General features: G+C 42.2%; 1 protein-coding gene across 2 annotated transcripts in view; it reads right to left on the bottom strand.

Moving 5' to 3' along the window:
• The window catches only part of PLS1 (plastin 1), a 115,332-nt gene extending 106,809 nt beyond the window's left edge, over positions 1-8,523 (bottom strand). Inside the window, exon 1 of one of the 2 annotated variants that reach the window (XM_010388736.2) lies at positions 8,398-8,523. The gene's annotated coding sequence lies outside the window, so the exon portion shown is untranslated. The remainder of the gene's footprint in view (positions 1-8,397) is intronic. The other variant, XM_010388737.2, reaches the window with a different exon arrangement.
• Between the last annotated feature and the right edge of the window lie 10,635 nt (positions 8,524-19,158).

The raw sequence follows: 19,158 nt of genomic DNA, 5'->3' as shown, positions 1-19,158 counted from the left end.
GAAATACAAAAACTAGCTGGGCGTGGTGGTGCACACCTGTAATCCCAGCTACCGGGGAGGATGAAGCAGAAGAATCACTTGAACCTGGGAAGCGAAAGGTTGCAGTGAGCCAAGATCGTGCCCCTGCACTCCAGGCTGAGCAACAGAGCAAGACTCTGTCTCAAAAAAATAAATAAACCCTGACATTTTTTCAAATGTTGAAATTATAAGACACAGTTATGAGTTTAATTTCTGCCACTTTCAAATCAGGCAACCTCCAGGAGGCAAGTCATTCCCTAAGTCTTGGTCACTTATCAGTGAAAGGAAGCAAAATCAGAAAGCTTTTTTAAACATCAATAAATGCCTTACCTCTTTATCTTGTAGTTGACTAGTTACTTTCACATTCACTATCTTGTTGAATCATCAAACCTACAGCTGAAGAGAAGGCCTTCCTTCTCATGCGGTCAGAAACACAATCTCAGACTTTGACTTCTCATTCATGGTTCTTATGGCCAACTGGTTTCAGGTATCGAAACTTTAAATTGTCCTAAGGCTCATTTTAATTGACCACTAAACATTCAGAGATTTTCAGATTACCTTTTTCCACTGATAATAATCTTGAATTATTTTTTTTATTTATTTATTTTGAGACGGAGTCTCCATCTGCCACCAAGGCTAGAGGTGCAGGGGAGTGATCTCGGCTCACTGCAAGCTCCGCCTCCCAGGTTCATGCCATTCTCCTGCCTCAGCCTCCTGAGTAGCTGGGACTACAGGCACCTGCCACTAGGCCCAGCTAATTTTTAGTATTTTTTAGTAGAGACGGGTTTCACCATGTTAGCCAGGATGGTCTCAATCTCCTGACCTCGTGATCTGCCCTCCCCAGCCTCCCAAAGTGCTGGGATTACAGGCGTGAGCTACCGCACCCGACCAATAATCTTGAATTTAATTTGGCTGTTTGAGGATAAGAAAGGGATCAAGCAAATTGCTATTATCGTTTTTTCCAAAATTAACTCACTTCCATGACAACTTCTGATAAAAAAACATCATTGGGTTTTTGTGAGCTGTGTTTCACAGCTGGCACCTCACTGACCTGATTAACACTTAAAATTGCAATAACTGGGTCACTCTTAGAAACATTTCCTTGCCCAAAAGGATGTCCAAATGATCTTAAACCTGGGGAGAGGGGAAGGAAAAGGGAGACCGCCAGGTAAGAATTCTGAGAGTTCTCCAGGAAAAGAGAGCAGGAGTCTTTGAGAGGTTTTGGTTTATTCACAAAGGTTACAAATACTAACTTGGTATCAACCTAGAGATTCTACTTGTCTAAACCTTTCCCCCTCTTGTATTCATTACAAGCAGCCCTTGGTCCAAGGTGTAATTAACAAGACCGATCCTTTCACAGCCATTTGCCAGGGTCTTAAACTCAAATCCAAATTGCATTTTGGCTGTACTGCTAAAATCTCTTATTTCTTAGTTCTCAAAAAAATTGAAGGAGCTTTTGTCTATTTTTTATAAAAACATCTTATTTCTTGAAACTGGATCTATAAACAATTTAATGTATTGTGTTCCTCAGTAATAGAGTAAATCTGATTCCTGCTAATATTTTGGGTCGACACCCCAAAACCTTTTGCTTTTTATCATGAAGAAGCCCCTCAGACACCTTGTACCTTACTAATGTCTCCATCCAATTTACTATCAAGAAAAGACAGCTTCTCTTCTTTTTTTTTTTTGTGGTCAGCTTGGATCTTTTGAAGGAGGCATGTCTATGTGCAGTGAGTTATTACCCAGATATTCTTGTAAGCGGTTTTTTTTTTTTTTTTTTTTTTTTTTTTTGAGGCAGTGTCTCACTTTGTCACCCAGGCTAAAGTGCAGTGGCACAATCTCAGGTCACTGCAGCCTCAACCTCCTGGGCTCAAAATGATCCTCCCACCTCAGCCTAAGTAACTGGCACTAGAGGCACACGCCACCATGCCCAGATAATTTTTTTGTAGAGACGACGTTTTGCCATGTTGCCCAGGCTGGTGTTGAACTCTTGAGCTCAAGCGATCCATCTGCCTCAGCCTCTCAAAGTGCTGGGATTACAGGTGTGAGCCACCGTGCCCAGTCTCATAGTTTTATAGCTGTGAATTGCTCACAAAAGTCAATCATAAAATTTAATTTATCATAAAGTCTGAAGTCCCTTCACCACTGGACTTTATGACCAAAGCCATGTCTAACTCTGCTAGGAAACATTTTCTGATGAAACAAGTGTTTTAAGTAAGAAAAAAACTCTCCCAATCATCTAACTCCTCACCCTTTCTGTGCCTACAATATTACTATAATAAAAAGCAATATGCCTTTACAGAAGCCATGCTACATACGTCTCACCGAAAACGGCACGTAGGCCCTTTCAGATGAAGTGCTGAAAAGAAATTAGATGATCAAAGTTGAACAACCTCACATCTCATGTGACCTTACACGTCAGCAAAGTTTCCAACAATCAAAATTGTATAACCATTTTATAACCAATAAACCCATATGCAGCACAAATGCCTCTTTCTCTTTCTCCCTGATGTTCATCATCAGTCAGAGTAAAATGTTAATTCGAAACTGGATGAAGTGACAAGCTTTTGAATGTTAAGAGAAATAATGAGGGCCAGATGCGGTGGCCTCAGCCTCAACACTTTGGGAGGCCAAGGCAGGCGAGTCACTTGAGGTCAGGAGTTGGCGACCAGCCTGGCCAATATGGTGAAACTCCGACTCTACTAAAAACACAAAAACTAGCCCGGCGAAGCCAGAAGCTTCCGGCCCTGCCTTTCATATCCAGAGAAAAGGCACTGGGAATACAGAACCACTCAGGGGAAGGTAAAGCAAAACCAGGAAATGGAAAGAGAGCTCAGGCAGCAAGGGAGGGAAGCACGCTCTCAGCTGGGTTCCATTTTGAGACTCCCAGGAGTGAGTAAGTTCTCTATGTAATTAGGTTCATCAAGAGGAGGGAGAGGAGCACATTTTCTCACAGGTCTAAGCTGGGGCCTACAAGTGGGGTCTTTAAATTATTTGTCTTTGACCTGGGGCCTTTCCTGAGGTATCCACACCCACCTCCAATTAGTCCACAGGGACTTCACAACTCCCCAATCTTAAAAATTGGGGGAGAATGTGTTCACACCTGGATTCTTCCTGGGGGTTTACAGCCATAGTTCAAAGGCCTGAGATTAGAGTCATGACCCATAGATATTCCAGGAGCTTCCAGCAGTGGATCCTGACACCCAGGGAAAAAAATCCTTACACCTGGTCACTCCAAAGTTCTTAGGCTTCTACACAAGGTGAGTTTCCCAGTTTCCCATTGCCAACTCCACAGACACCCCCTGGATGACCACCAACTCACTACCCCACCACAGCTCCACCCCCAAAAGAGGGTGGGAGCAGATTGAAGTGGCTTTAATGGTGTACCCAGAGAAAAAGCTGCTGTTTCTTTCTCCAGGACCGCTTCAAGAGAAAAGGAGATAAAGACTAAGTGGAATGAAAAAAACAAAAACAAAAAGAACGATTTATCACTGTTGTTTTGGTGTTTTTCAATGTGGCTCAAAGAATGTTGGTGGTTCCACCAGCTGAGTTAGAGTTACCTCAGAAAGAGCTTTGCATTTTTGTTAAGATATTTGATTAAGTTATTTGAGTGCTCAGTGTGTAAAGTCAGATAGACCTGGGGTCAAATCTCAGCTCAGCCACTTGTAAACTGTGTGATCTCAGATAAATGCTTTTATCTATCTCCCTAAGCCTCAATTTTCTCATCTAGAAAATGAAAGTAGGCCAGGTGCAGGGGCTCATGCCTATAATCTCAGGGCTTTGGGAGGCTGAGGTGAGAGGATTGCTTGAGGCTAAAAGTTTGTGATCAGCCTAGACAATATAGCAAGACCTCATTACTACAAAAAAATTTTTTTTAATAAGCCGGGCATGGTGGTGCACACCTGGGAGGCTGAGGCGGGAGGACTGCTTGAGCCCACTAGTTCAAGGTTACAGTGAGTTATGATCATTCCACTCCAGATTGAGTGAGACTGAAACCTTGTTTTCAAAAAATAAAAATTAAAAATAAATGGGTAATTATTGCACCTCATAGGATGGTTTATAAAAATGAAATGATATATTACTTATAAAGTATTTAGTATAGTGCCTGGTTCATGGAAGATATTCTGTAATACTAGTTATTAATATTACTATTATTTTAAGAAAGATATTTGTCATTTTACAAAGGGCCATGGTAAATGCTACGATTTAATATTTGGACATTTCCGTGTATGAGACATTAACTTCAACATACTACCTGATTTTGCATTTGCCTCATCAATTTTCACTAACGTCATCATAAAAAACATAAATATATATAAAATATATAAAACCAGGCCAATCTTTCCGTTCCCCCCGCTAGCCATTTCTCAAGCTCATTTGTTCTGTCTCTCCTCTCAACTGCTCTCTCTCTGACATTTTTAATGGACCATCATTGCCTGTGGAAATACGAAGATGGTGGTCAACCACAGGGTGCAAGTCAATGGCAAGGATGTGGCATCCAACAGCTCCCTCATCGCTGAGTGCAGCTCAATGGAAAGGCTGTGTTTTGATTTGCAAAATGGTTATGATTTACAAAATGCAATGTTTGTTCCAAGTAAACAAATATTCCAAACCACCTCTTGAACTGGAATTTTGGATTCAGCAACACTGCTTTCTGTCTTGTTTCTCCAGGTAGAACCTGATCACAATTGTCTCTCTATCAGCCTTACCTCAGCCCCATGTTCTTGGGCCATAAACACCAACCTTGGGTGCCACCCTCCTGGCCTACCCTCACTGTACCTGGCCTACCCTCTCCAAAGCCACTGCTCACCACCTCCTGGTAGTGTAGAATGTCTTTAAGAAATAGACTCTCAGTCCCAAGGACTTTGGGCCAACCCATTTGTGTCCGCCTCTGACAAGCTAAGCTACCATGACCTTTCCAGAATTCAACTCCCCAGTGTGAAGATTCCTAGGACCCCAGCCTCACTCTCTCCTTACTGTGTACACTCAACCTTGAACTGGCCAGCAGCCTTGTGTTTCACCTCTTCCAATGACACATGCATTCTCTCCTTTAGATTTCCCCTTTAGATTGGTTTCTGAGGGCTTTCAATCCACAAAACGTCTTGAACTGGAATGTCTTGCTACCAACTCAAATTAATCTTGGGAGGCTGAGCATGGTGGCCCAGGCCTGTAATCCTAGCACATTGGGAGGTTGAGGCAGGCCAACGGATTCAAGACCAGCCTGGGCAAAACAGTGAGACCCCATCTCTAAACATAAAAAATACAAAATTAGCCAGGCATGGTGGCACGTGCCTGTGGTCACAGCTACTCGGGAGGCTGAGGTGCAAAGGATCACTTGAGCCCGGGGAGGTCAAGGCTGCAGTGAGCAGTGATCATGCCACTGCACTCCAGCCTGGGTGACAGAGTGGGGCCCTGTCTCAAACATAAATAAATAAATAAAAATAATTGTGGGGCCAACCTCAAAAATAGATAATGAAAAGAGCTGGGGTCTAGTAATGAGGAAGTTTGAACAGAGCTTCTGGTTACCCCACTAACTAGCTTAGTTAAGAATATCTGAGTCCCTCCTCTATACAATTAGGGGATAGTCTGGATAAAGTGCTACCATATAGCTCTAAGATTCTAAATGCCCACCCTCCCCATGGCAAAATGCACTTATTTATTTATTTGTTTGTTTTTTCATTCATGTAATAACTATTGAGTGTCTGATATTGCAAAGCAATGTGCCAGGTATTGTGAGGGGTTAAAGATCATCCTTCAGAGAGGTTATCATCTAGAATGGGAAATAAGACAATCACATCACTAACTATAAGAAACAGAGACAATGTCACAATTCAAGGTACCTTTTTTTTTTTTGAGATGGAGTCTTGCACTGTTGCCCAGGCTGGAGTGCAGTGGCGTGATCTTGGCTCACTGCAAGCTCTGCCTCCCGGGTTCACGCCATTCTCCTGCCTCAGCCTCCCGAGTAGCTGTGACTACAGGCGCCCACCACCATGCCCGCCCGGCTAATTTTTTGTATTTTTAGTAGACATGGGATTTCGCCGTGTTAGCCAGGATGGTCTCAGTCTCCTGACGTCGTGATCCACCTGCCTCGGCCTCCCAAGTGCTGGGATTACAGGTATGAGCCACCGCACCCAGCCAATTGGAGGTACTTTTAAGATAAAAAGAACATTATAAACCCATTACTAACACCCCAACCCTGAAATTCATTTTCAACATGTCTTTCCTTCTCTGCACCTAGTCTTAAACCACATGCTTCTTCCTTTACATTTCTTAATTCTGTGCCCTCCTTTCTCCACTTTGAGTCACAGGCTTAATCCAGGGCCTGGACCAACTGCCCCCTGTTATGTTTTTACACCTGTCTCCCGTACTCACCCTAACTAATCTGTGATCTGTTAACAAAATATGAGGAATCAGAAATGAACTTGGCTGCTGTCTTGATACAGCTCTAAGACGGCCTTCCCCATATTATAGAACACACATGAAATCCCTTTACAAAACTATCCATACTGCACTTCCTTCCCCGACTCCCTCCCACAAACAGGAGCTAAGAATATACTTTGTGCTTAGCGCTGGGTGGGATGTTTAAGTCGTAGGCTTTAACCTCCAAGAGCTTACACAACCTGTCAACTTCCTGGTCGGGAAGTTGGGAGGTGCTAAAATACTCAGGATACTATATACAATGGGGATACTAACAGCACAAACAACAGTAGTAAGTGCTATAGAGTTCAGAAGAGAGAGAGAGCTACTTCATGCTAAGGCAATCAAGGAAGGCTTCCAAAAAGAGGTCACACCTGAGCTACACCTTGCAGCATGGGCAGGACTTCAATACGGAAAGAGGGAGGCAAACAGGCATTTTGGGCCAAGGGCCCAAGTGACTGAGGGAAGGAAGGAGGGTGGTTTCAGGACCAGCAAATTGTTAGGTGGGGCTTCAGTGAAAGGGCACTTTTTGAAAGGAGTTTGCAAGGCACCAGCAAGCTTAGTAAGAGAAACAACTAATTTTCTGCTTAAGTCAGACTTCATGGTATAAGAAGATAGAAGAGAAAAAGGAAGTTTAATAATCGAGGCAAAGAAGAGTATCAGCAGGGAGTGGTAAAAAGACCCCAGAAAATGAGAAAACCTGGATCCCAGGCCTAGCTTTGCTAATGAGGGGCTTGGGTGGCCACAGCAAGTCATCTAACCTCGCTGGTCTCAGTTTTCTCATTTGTAAACTGAAGCAGCTGAACTGGCTGACCTCAAAGGTCTCTACAGCCCAAACTAGACCAACTGTATATTATTTCTGCCATTAAAACATTTATCATGGGAGGAATGAAGGGGGGCAGGATACCTGTATTCCCTTTCCATATAGGTTTCTCTTCCTGAACTTAAAATTTCCTCTTCCTAAACTTACTACCTCTCTCTCTCTCTCTCTCTCTATATATATATATATATATGCTTCCACATTACAAATTTAACACTTTACTATAGAATTTCATTACATAATTCAATTTAAAGGAGAGCTGATTACAAAGGTGGTGGGGGGGGGGGGTGTAAAAGAACTTGTTTCAAGTTCTGTGTGTGTCCCCTGGCCTGAAATTTTGCTTCTGGCTCACAGGTTCTTCAAGAAATTTATGCAGCACAGCTTAAGCCTCATACCAGTATATCCAACACCGTAGCTGGAGGGAAAAATATCACGGTATAAGCCATAAAATGTGACACAATAAGTAAAGGGGAAAAGGTGAGAACTCTGTTACTCATCTGAACGACGGCTTCCTTTTAATAATGCCAAATGAAGCCCGAAATACAGTAATAATTGAAAAGTAAGGGGGAAATCTTAAATTTTGTAAATACTCCACTTGAAAATGCAGCTGAAACACGGAAAGTTTTTTGGCAGTGAAATTCGCTGAAAACTGACATTTTTATGCCGCATCCAGAGGTCCCTATGCTCCAGGAAAGGTACCAAAAACAGAAAGCACGGATGGGATTTCACTACAGCCCTATTGATCCTATGCACCGAAAGGCCAAAGGCAAATAAAACAGTCTCAGAATTAAAACAAAACAGACTGGATCAGAAAGCCTCACCGGCAGCCACCCAAAGTTGAAAATAGAAAACTTAATGAAATACCTTACTTCAATGCAGGGAATCACAATTCAGTTAACAGGCTTATTGTTTAGGCAGTATAAATACGCGATTTAACACCTGCGGGCATTGCCTGCCCGGACCGGGCAGAAGCGCGCCCGGAGGATGGCGGGCGCCGCACTGCACAGCCGGGAGACGAGAGGCGAGCGAGGGGACCCGGAGAGACTGCCCCCGAGCCGCCGCGCGCCCACAAAGGAGTAACGCTTCGCTTTCCATCTGTCTGTCCAGCCTTCCTTTTGGGCCCTATCCCCACCCCAGCGTACCTGCCGCCGCCGCCGTCGTCCTGCCCTCTAGAGCACAGCTCCCGCTGGAGATCCAAGTACCTGCAAGTCTACTCTGCGGCTACCTCTCCGCGCCCGCGCAGCCGCTGCGCTCGCGCCACTGCGCATGCTCGGCCGGCACCCGGGCCCGCAAACTCTGAATCCACTTGCCACGTTTCGCCTGCGGCTCCCAGGGGGAAGGAAAGGGAAGCCCAGAGCCTGGGTTCAGGCTAAGGGTGAAAGACGAGTTGCAGGCGCTGGGAGCGTGGATGGGGAGAGGTGGATTGGCGCTGCGGCAACGTTATCTCTACCCCCTACAGTTACCCAAGTCTAAAGATGACCACCTACACCCTGGGAATGAGTTTAGCACAGCGGTTCGCAAACTTGAGCGTGGATCAGAATCACCTGGAGAGCTTTTTAAACTCACAGATCCCAAACCCAGAGTTTCCGATTCAGTTAGGTCTGGAGCGTAGCGCGACAGTTCCCATTTCTAACATGTCCTCAGCGAAAACTGGTGCTACTAGTCTGGGTACCACACTTTGGGACCTGCAGGTCAAAAGGGAGGGTATACGTTACTAAAGGAAGACTTGCTTCTCTCCCCTACTCACTCACTCTCTCTCTTTTTTTTCCGTTTGTTTCACGTATTGTTTGGTTGTCATTTAACAGCCACACCTGATTAAAATAAATATATAACGAAAGCCCACACAAACAAAGGTGGGATATTTTCTCTCGCATGTGAGTCAAGTAAGTGCAATGCTGCCTCAAGAGTTCTCACATACTTTGCCTGAAGCATAATCCGTAGTTGTGGTCTGTCCAACTCAGTCCAGAGAACAGAACAAGGTTTTGCTGCCCCTTTAACTCAAAGTCCCACGTGCCCCTTCTGCGCCTAGCACAATATTCAATACGGAATAGGCACCCAACCAACCCTGAGATGGTAACAATAGAAAAAAAAAAAAAAAAAAAAAAAAAGAGGGAAATTGAAATTATTTTAAGAACCCAAAGAATTTGGACGAGCAATGAACTATGCAAGTAGGTGGGCCATGGAGAGGGAAGATAAGGAATTTTTCCCACCTGCCAGCTATAGAATCAGGTAAATTTAGTATTCTTATCTGATTTTTCCCACCTGCCACCTAGAGAATCTGGTAAATTTAGTATCCTTATGTGATACTTATCTAGATATGCAGGGGGAGTTAAGTAAGTTCTCACAAAATAAAGCAAAATAGTTATTTAAAAAGTAAACATGCATCTAACATACGACCCAGCCATTTCATTCCTAGACGTTATCCAAGAGAAAGTAAAACATATGCTTACACAAAAACTTGAACAGGAATGCTCATAGCAGCTGTTTTTCACAAAAGCCCCAAACCAGAAGTAACCCAACTGTCCATCAACATGTAAATGAAAAAACAAATTGTGGTATATTTATACAATGCAATACTACTCAACAATAAAAAAAAAGAAATGTTCTCTCACCCAGGACTCAATATGGATAACTCTCAAAATCGGTATGCTGAGTTGAAGAAACTAGAGACAAAATATACTGAATAATCCCACTTATATGAAGTACAAACTAACCTTTAATGACAAAAACCAGATTAGTAATTGCCTGGAGCCAGGAGTGGAGGGAAGGATAAACTGCAAATGAGCAGAAAAAATATTTTTGGAGGGGGACGATGGAAATGTTCTCTGTTTTGATGATAGTGACAATTTCACAGGTGTATACAACTATCATCGCTAAATTGTACACTTTAAACATGAAAAATGTGTGTAAATTATTCACCAATAAGTTTGATAAGAAAACACTTTTTCATGAAATACTCTTATGATCTGTTTATTTCATGGTAATATTGACCAGGGCAAGTTCATGAGGAAATGTAGATTCTAAATATGGTATAACCTGATTTGGGAGAGGTAAAATAAAAAGTCATCCTCTGTAAACGGAGCAAAAAATAATCCATATAAAATGTCTGTAACAACCCTCTGTAAAAGCAGCCAACCCTAAGATATGATTTGTAAATATACCATTGATAAAACTGTTTCCCAAAAGTGTTTCTAAGTGTAAAATACTAATTAGAGTATATCGTTAGAAATGCACAACCAGGGCCTGGCACAGTGGCTCACGCCTGTAATCCCAACACTTTAGGAAGCCAAAGTGGGCAGATCACCTAAGGTCAGGAGTTCGAGATCAGCCTGAGCAACATGATGAAACCCCGTCTCTTCTAAAAATACAAAAATTAGCCGGGCGTGGTGGTGGGCGCCCATAATCCCAGCTACTCAGGAGGTTGAGACAGGAGAATCGCTTGAACCCAGGAGGCAGAGGTTGCAGTGAGCCGAGATCAAGCCACTACACTCTAGCCTGGGCAACAGAGCAAGACTCCGTCTCAAAAAAAAAGAAAGAAAAAAGAAATGCACAACCAGTGTGTAATAATTATATAAAGAAAATTGTTATCTGCTTAACTGATTGTATCACTATCAATGAGAAATCAGGTATTCAAACTGTATTTCCAGGAACCCTGGGTTTCATGGAGAGAAAAATACACAGGGCTCTGGATCAAGGACCCTAACCCAGACTGCTTACATATTGTAGTATCTTGTGAAATCTTATTTGATAAAAGGGTTTCACTGATTTTTTTTTTTTTTTTTTTTTTTTTTTTTTGAGACTAAGTCTTGCTCTGTTGCCCAGGCTGGAGTTCAGTGGCACGACCTCAGCTCACTGTAACCTCTGCCTCCCAGATTCAAGAGATGCTCCTGCCTCAGCCTCCCGAGTAGCTGGGATTACAGGTGCACACCACTACACCTAGTTAATTTTTTTGTTTTTAGTAGAGATGGAGTTTCTTTATGTTGGCCAGTCTGGTCTCGAACTCCTAACCTCAGGTGATCCACCTGCCTCGGCCTCTCACAGTGCTGAGATTACAGGTGTGAGCCACCGTACCTGGCTGTCATTGATAATTAAAAGAGCAATCGTTTGAAAACAATTGAAGTAATAGCATCAGGTAGTAAGAATTCACAAAGAGATGGTATACTTGGTGGACCTAAGTATTCTGGTAGTCAAAAGTGTACACTGTTCTTTGGATTACAGAGCAATGAGAAAAAATATATACAAAGATTTTTAAACTAGTTTAAAATGTACACTGTAGTTATAATAACCATATGTTCCAATTTTTCTAGAATAGTCTTAATTTAAATATTTATTTATCACATAAATTATATCTAATCATGTATTCCAACTGTCGGTTGAAAAAAACATCTTTTAAACTGGGGGGTGTTTTTCAAAATAATAATGTAAAAAATCACCAACTAAAAATAAAACAAGGATAAAGCAGGGCATGGTGGCACATGCCCGTAATGCCAGCATTTTGGGAGGCCAAGGTGGAAAGGGCACTTGAGCTCAGGAGTTCAAGACCAGCCTAGACAACGTGGCAAAACCCCATCTCCACAAAAAAACAAAAACAAAAAAAACTAAAATTAGCCAGGTGTGGTGGCATGTGCCTGTGGTCCCAGCTTCTCTGGAGGTTGAGATGGGAGGATCTCTTGAGCCCAGGAGTCTGAGGCTACGGTGAGCCGTGTTCACTACACTGTACTCCAGCCTGGGCAACAAAGCAAGACCCTATCTGAAAAAAAAAAATTGAACTACTACTGGGTAGTCACCATTTTAAACATTCACAGTATTTACTCATTGAATGTCCATGCCAACCCTATGAAATTATCCTCAATTTATAGGTGAGAAAACTGAAGTACAAAATGTTATTTTTCCCATGATAACACAACTAAAGACTAAATAACTAATTACAACTACATTTTAAAAATATATTTTGTATAAAGACAATCTTTGCTAATTTCACAGTTTCCAAGGATCCATGTGAACTATTAATTTATTTTTCCAGGCTCATTGATACTGAGAGGGCTACCAAAAAAGTAGAGCTCTAGTGATTACTCTCATTATCATCTTCATTATCATTGCTAATATTTATTCCATGTCTTCTATGTACTAGCTACTGTGCCAAGAAGTTCACATTGTTTATTTCATTTAATATTCATGAGGACAAAAGTGCAGATTCAGTAATAATAGGTAACAAAGAAAGCGAATGGCGGAACCAGGATTCCAACTCAAGAGGGAATGGTGGGCCGGGCACGCTGGCTCATCCCAACACTTTGGGAGGCCGAGGCAGGTGGATCACTTGAGGTCAGGAGTTCAAGAACAGCCTGGCCAACATGGTGAAACCTCATCTCTACCAAAAAGTACAAAAATCAGCTGGGTGTGGTGGCATGTGCCTGTAGTCCCAGCTACTTGAGAGACTGAGGCAGGAGAATCTCTTGAAGCAGGGAGGCGGAGGTTGCAATGAGCTGAGATCGCGCAACTGCACTTCAGCCTGGGTGACAGAGTGAGACCTTGTCTCAAAACAAACAAACAAACAAACAAAAACAGCAAATGGAAGAACCAGGATTCAACTCCAGTTTTCTGCTATTTACAATACTGGTCCCTGTAAAGTTATAATATATCCTGTATTCTAAGGGAAAAATATTGGCATTCTGGATTATTCACAGAGACATTCAGTCTCTATGAATGTGGCTAATATTAGTTCATTCCCCAGAGCCTGATGGTTTCTAACATGCTTATAACCACAACACCCCACTGCCACCCAGCCCTGATCAGCATCCTGAAATCAACTACTATATAGGCATCAATTTTACAATCAATTTTAGAAAAAGTAGGTGCATTCTGCATGATACCAGCAAGTGTGATGTGACCATATTTATTTCATTTGCCTGGTTTTATGTTTTCCAGAACAAAGAGAGTAGAGGAAAAAAACATATGTGAGAAAGACTAAGATTCAATATTCAGTCTGTGGCCATACCACCCTGAACACTCTTGATCTCGTGGGATCTCGGAAGCCAAGCAGGGTCAGACCTGGTTAGTACTTGGATGGGAGATTCAGTATTCATTTCGACTCTGAATTTATGATAAATCATTTAGAGAAGAAAACAATAACATGAGAAATAAGTCCAAAAAAACAGGGCAAAACTCTCTCTCTCTCATGCATACACACACACACACACACACACACACACAATTTAACACACACACACTGTTTTGATCTAACACAGATAAGATCAAAATAGCCAACAGAGCACACACACCTACACCCACCTACCACCTAAAATCTCATGAAATGATAAAGGGGATTATTTTATTTGTTTATTTTAATTATTATTTATTTTTGAGACACAGGATCTCACTTTGTTACCCAGGCTGGAGTGCAGTGGCAGGAACATGGTTCACTGCAGCCTCCACCTCCGGGGCTCAATTGATCTTCCTGCCTCAGCCTCCTGAGTAGCTGGAACTACAGGCATGCACCACTATGCTCCACTAATTTTTGTATTTTTTGTACAGAGTTTTACCATGTTTCCCCGTCTGGTCTGGAACTCCTGAGCTCAAGTGATCCGCCTGCCTCGGCCTCCCAAAGTGCTGGGATTATAGGCGTGAGCCACAGAGCCCAGCCAGGAGATACTTTTTTAAAAAGTAAAGGCTGGGTGTGGTGGCTCACACCTATAATCCCAGCACTTTGGGAGGCCGAGGCAGGCGGATCACCTGAGGTTGGGAGTTCGAGGCCAACCTGACCAACATGGAGAAACCCCGTCTCTACTAAAAATACAAAATGAGCCGGGCGTAGTGGCACATGCCTGTAATCCCAGCTACTCAGGAGACTGAGGCAGGACAATCGCTTGAACCCAGGAGGCAGAGGTTGCGTTGAGCCAAGATCACGCCATTGCACTCCAGCCTGGGCAACAAGAACAAATCTCCGTCTCAGGAAAAAAAAAAAAAAGTAAAAGAAGGCTGGGCGTGGTGGCTCACGCCTATAATCCCAGCACTTTGGGAGGTCAAGGCGGGTGGATCAACCTAAGCTCAGGAGTTTGAGACCAGCCTGGTCAACATGGTGAAATCCTAGAAACAAAAAAAAAAAAATTGCCATCGACAAACAGAAATGTTGAGAAAAGACGGAATGCAGACAGATTAAATCTCAGAAAAACAAAATGGAAGGAAAATGCAGCTCAAATCATATGGAGGAATCTGCCAAAGGCAAAAGTAGGAGTAGTTGGAGAGAGGGTATACAAACTCACAGTTAACAGATCAAGATTTAGGGAGGAAGGTACTGAGACAATGGTCAGGGAGAGTAATTAGAATAACAGATTTAGGGTAGCTAGGCTGGTCAACCACTTTCTCCTCTCCAGCTGGTTCTAAATTGTGGCCCAGAAGGCAACAGACCACCAGGAAGAACACCAGTCTTCCACACTTTGAAGATGAGCTACCACACACCCTTGTCTTTTAAGTGCTGTTCCCTACACAAAATTGGCAAAGAACAGCTACTGTAAATAAAAAGGCAAAAGGAAGAGAGATTCTAAAATACAAAATTGAACAGATAGCTAACACATTATCACACATTTGAAAAAAAGTCACCATGAGAGAGGCAACATTTTTACAATTATCATTAGAGAAAACAAAGCTAGAGAACAATCAGAAGAAGACATTTGAAATGTATAATTAATATCTTCAGAGAAACATGAGAAGATGTCCTATGTACAAAAACTTTGACTATATATTTGGAAATTTAAAATTTTGATAACTGAGGGTGGGTATGGTGGCTCACGCCTGTAATTCCAGCACTTTGGGAGGCCGAGGCAGGCAGATCACTTGAGTTTAGGAGCTTGAGGCCAGCCTGGGCAACGTAGTTAAACCCTCATCACTACAAAAATACAAAAATTAGCTAGGAAGCCAGGCACGGAGGCTAACGCCTATAATCCCAGCACTTTGGGAGGCTGAGGCAGGTGGATCACTTGAGGTCAGGGGTTTGAGACCAGCCTGGCCAACATGGTGAAACACTGTGTCTACTAAAAATACAAAAATTAGCCAGTCATGGTGGTACATGCCTGTAATCCCAGCTATTCAGGAGGCTGAGGCAGGAGAATCACTTGAACCCGGGAGGTGGAGGTTGCAGTGAGCAGAGATCATGCCATTGCACTCCAGCCTGGGCGACAGAGCAAGACTCCATCTCAAAAATAAAAAAAAAAATTACCTAGGCATGGTGGCACACATCTGTAGTCCCAGCCAGCTACTTGGGAGGCTGAGGTGGGACGATCACTTGAGACCAGGACATTGAGGCTACAGTGAGCCATAATTGCACCATTGCACTCCAGCCTGGGTGACAGAGACCCTGTTAGGAAAAAAAAAAAAAAAAAAAAAAAATATATATATATATATATATATATATATGAGATATATGATACGTATGATATATGAGATATATATGATATATATTATATGATAGCTGAAATTAAAAAATGAAATAAATGCTCTGGGTTTCAGAATAGACATAGATTAGTAACTGGAAACTCAAGCTGGCCAATTATCCCCGAATGATGTCACCCCAACAAGCAGTGGCAGAAAAAAATGGCTTTAGGGCCTATAAGGGCACCCTGAGGCAATTTTCTACATTCTCCACCCTCCCCCTACACCTTGTCCTTCCTTATTTGGAAAAAAATAAGATCTTATACCACATTAACTGAAACAGATGGTAAATTATAAAAGAGCTATGGGGTGTAGCAAAGGCTGCTGATGGTCCCCAAATATCTTTTCATTAAATATATCTATGATGTATTTATGAAAATAATGGCATTTCAAAATACAGGAAAATGATGGACTAGTCAGTGACACAGTAACAGATACCATGCATGAATTAACCAAGTCTCTTCTTGGATTTCTTCCTGGAAAGCCAAAACCAGTATTTCCCACATTCACTTGTAGCTAGGGTTCCAAGCTAAGTAAGACTGATTCAAGTTTGTATTACATGAAGAGAGAGGAAAGGCATGAACCCCTTTGGGCAGATTCCTAATTCTGCAGCATCCTGATCCTTTCAGAGTTAGCAGCTGCCTTGACGAGTAATTCGGGGAGTTCTTGAATACTCATGATGAAGTCTGTTTTTCTCAAAGATTCTGTGTATCATCTAGATCCCTTAACAAATCCCTTTATTCTAAAAGTGGCAGAAGGGACTTCAATACCAACATATGAACTATCTGTCTGGGAAATGAGTTGTCTGATCTTGTTTCAAAAACGATCTGTAGATAAATGGGAAAATGAATACTAGGAAACTGAAGTATAAAAATATTAGGGAAAAGTATAAAGGAACATTTTAAATCTTGTGGTTAGCCTTCCTAAGCAAGATGAAAATCCAGAAGGCATAAAGGAAACAATGGGTAGATTTGATATAATAAAAATTAAAATTCCTACGTAAGAGCCAAGTGACAGACCAAGATATAATATTCTCAGATATAAATCAGAAAAGGTTTAATTCATAATATGTTAAAATGTTTGTATAAATCAATAAAGACACAACCAAATTAAAACTGATAAAGTTATAAACAGGTAATTTACCAAAAAAAGGTAATCCAAATAATTAATAGACATGAGTAGATGCTTAAACTTGTTGGTAAGTAGAAAAATGAATATACATACATGTAAGTGCCTTAACTCAAACCAATCAAATCAGAATCTCTGGGAGTCCCCAGATACTTTAAAAAAATCTTCCCATCCACATAATTTCAATGTGCAGCCAAAGTTAAGAATCACTACCCCAAAACAGTGCTAACTCAAAGTGTGGGCAGTGGACCAGCAGTGATAGCACCTAGCAGCTTGTTAAAAATGCGAATTGTTGAGTTTCCTCAATATTCTGATTGAGTCAGAATTTCTCCAGGTGATTCTGATGCATGTTCAATTTTGAGAACTCTGAAACTTCTCTGCATTTTACTTACAGAGCTACTTGGAGGATAATAGCAGGTGAAAGTATTTTCAGAAAAGTAAAAATAGTAATCGCAAATACTAATAAACATACTATTCCAATATATTTTACATAGTCTTAGGGTCATACTCAGGACCTAGCAATGAAAATGACAATAATTCATTACTGAAATAGAAATCTCTTGGAAACATAAAGAAATACTCCATGTCCTTATTTCTGAATTGTCTCCAAACACAGTGGAATGTTAGTTCTATAACACAGTCTTAGTAGATGTGAAACTGCCACAGGGATAGGAAACCAAATGGCTTACTTTTTTTTTTTTTTTTTTTTTGAGACGGAGTCTCGCTCTGTCCACCAGGCTGGGGTGCGGTGGCGCTATCTCGGCTCACTGCAGGCTCCGCCTCCCGGGTTCCGGCCATTCTCCTGCCTCAGCCTCCCGAGTAGCTGGGACTACAGGCGCCCGCCACGACGCCCGGCTAACTTTTTTTTTTTTTTTTTTGTATTTTTAGTAGAGGCGGGGTTTCACCGTGGTCTCGATCTCCTGACCTTGTGATCCGCCCGCCTCGGCCTCCCAAAGTGCTGGGATTACAGGCGTGAGCCACCGCGCCCGGCCTCAAATGGCTTACTTTTAAGTTTCTTGAATATTTTGTTACTTTATAATCGCTTTTTTTTTTTTTTTTTGTAATGGGTTTTTGCAGTGTTTCTACTCAATGGGACAGTGTGGCTGTACTGGACCATTTATTCTGCACTATTAGGTTTCAGAAAATTGGCTTGTGGTTATGTTGTCTATTATTTGAGGCTTTACCCAAAGAAAACTAACAGACATGTGCCCCCTTTTACCCTCAATCTATGTCTGACAATATTCTATACATAGCCAAGCTTTTAAAGAAGGGAAATGGCATGGTCTTTGGGTTTTAAAAAGGTTGCTGGGCGCGCTGGCTCACGCCTGTAATCCCAGCACTTTGGGAGGCCGAGGCGGGCGGATCACGAGGTCAGGAGATCCAGACCACGGTGAAACCCCATCTGTACTAAAAATACAAAAAATTAGCCGGGCGCGGTGGCGGACGCCTGTAGTCCCAGCTACTCGAGAGGCTGAGGCAGGAGAATGGCCTGAACCCGGAAGGCGGAGCTTGCAGTGAGCGGAGATCGCGCCACCGCACTCCAGCCTGGGCGACAGAGCCAGACTCTGTCTCAAAAAAAAAAAAAAAAAGGTTGCTCTGACTACTGTGCAGAACAACTCCAAACAACATCAGCATCATCTAGAAGCTTGTTAACAATGCGTATTATTGAATGTGCGTGTGCCAAGAGGTGTCCACTGAAGTTCATTCAGATGTAGAAAGGAACTTGTAAAACTGGTGCATTATGTTGGAATTTGCATAGCTAACCAACCAGGATGGACTAAGAACCTAGTCCATCTTAGTCTCAACTGGATTGTAGTACCACCTGGTGGTCATTTTCTACACTCGCGTTTAATCATGAATGGGGACAATTCTATACATATGGCTGACTGGAATTCCAGAACATTGACTGATGCCCCTTTGTCAACTTGATCTGGCACACTGGGCTTAGGAAATACCAGGGACACTGGGACCCATCCACGCCAACCACTCTGCTTCCTGCCTCACCCTCTCCTCCACACTTCCTCTCCGCAAATGATAAAAAGAGGGCTGAGAGGAACGCAGGAATCAATTGACAGTTGTATTATGTTCAAATTTACATTATCATGAATTTCCTGTACATTAGGATGTAGAACTAAATATATATGGTTAATAAAAATGTGCACATATTAGGATATACATTTTGAAATTTTCAACAGTACTACTGAATAATTTTTAAAAAGTTGGATAACAAATGCTGGCAAGGATGTGGAGAAAAGAGAATCCTTGTACACTGTTGGTGAGAATGTCAATTAGTACAACCACTATGGAGAACAGCATGGAGGTGCCTCAAAAAACTAAAACTAGAACTACCA

Source organism: Rhinopithecus roxellana, chromosome 1 (assembly GCF_007565055.1).
Source record: "Rhinopithecus roxellana isolate Shanxi Qingling chromosome 1, ASM756505v1, whole genome shotgun sequence".
NCBI lineage: Eukaryota > Metazoa > Chordata > Mammalia > Primates > Cercopithecidae > Rhinopithecus > Rhinopithecus roxellana.
This window is presented reverse-complemented; position numbering and strand designations above follow the sequence as displayed.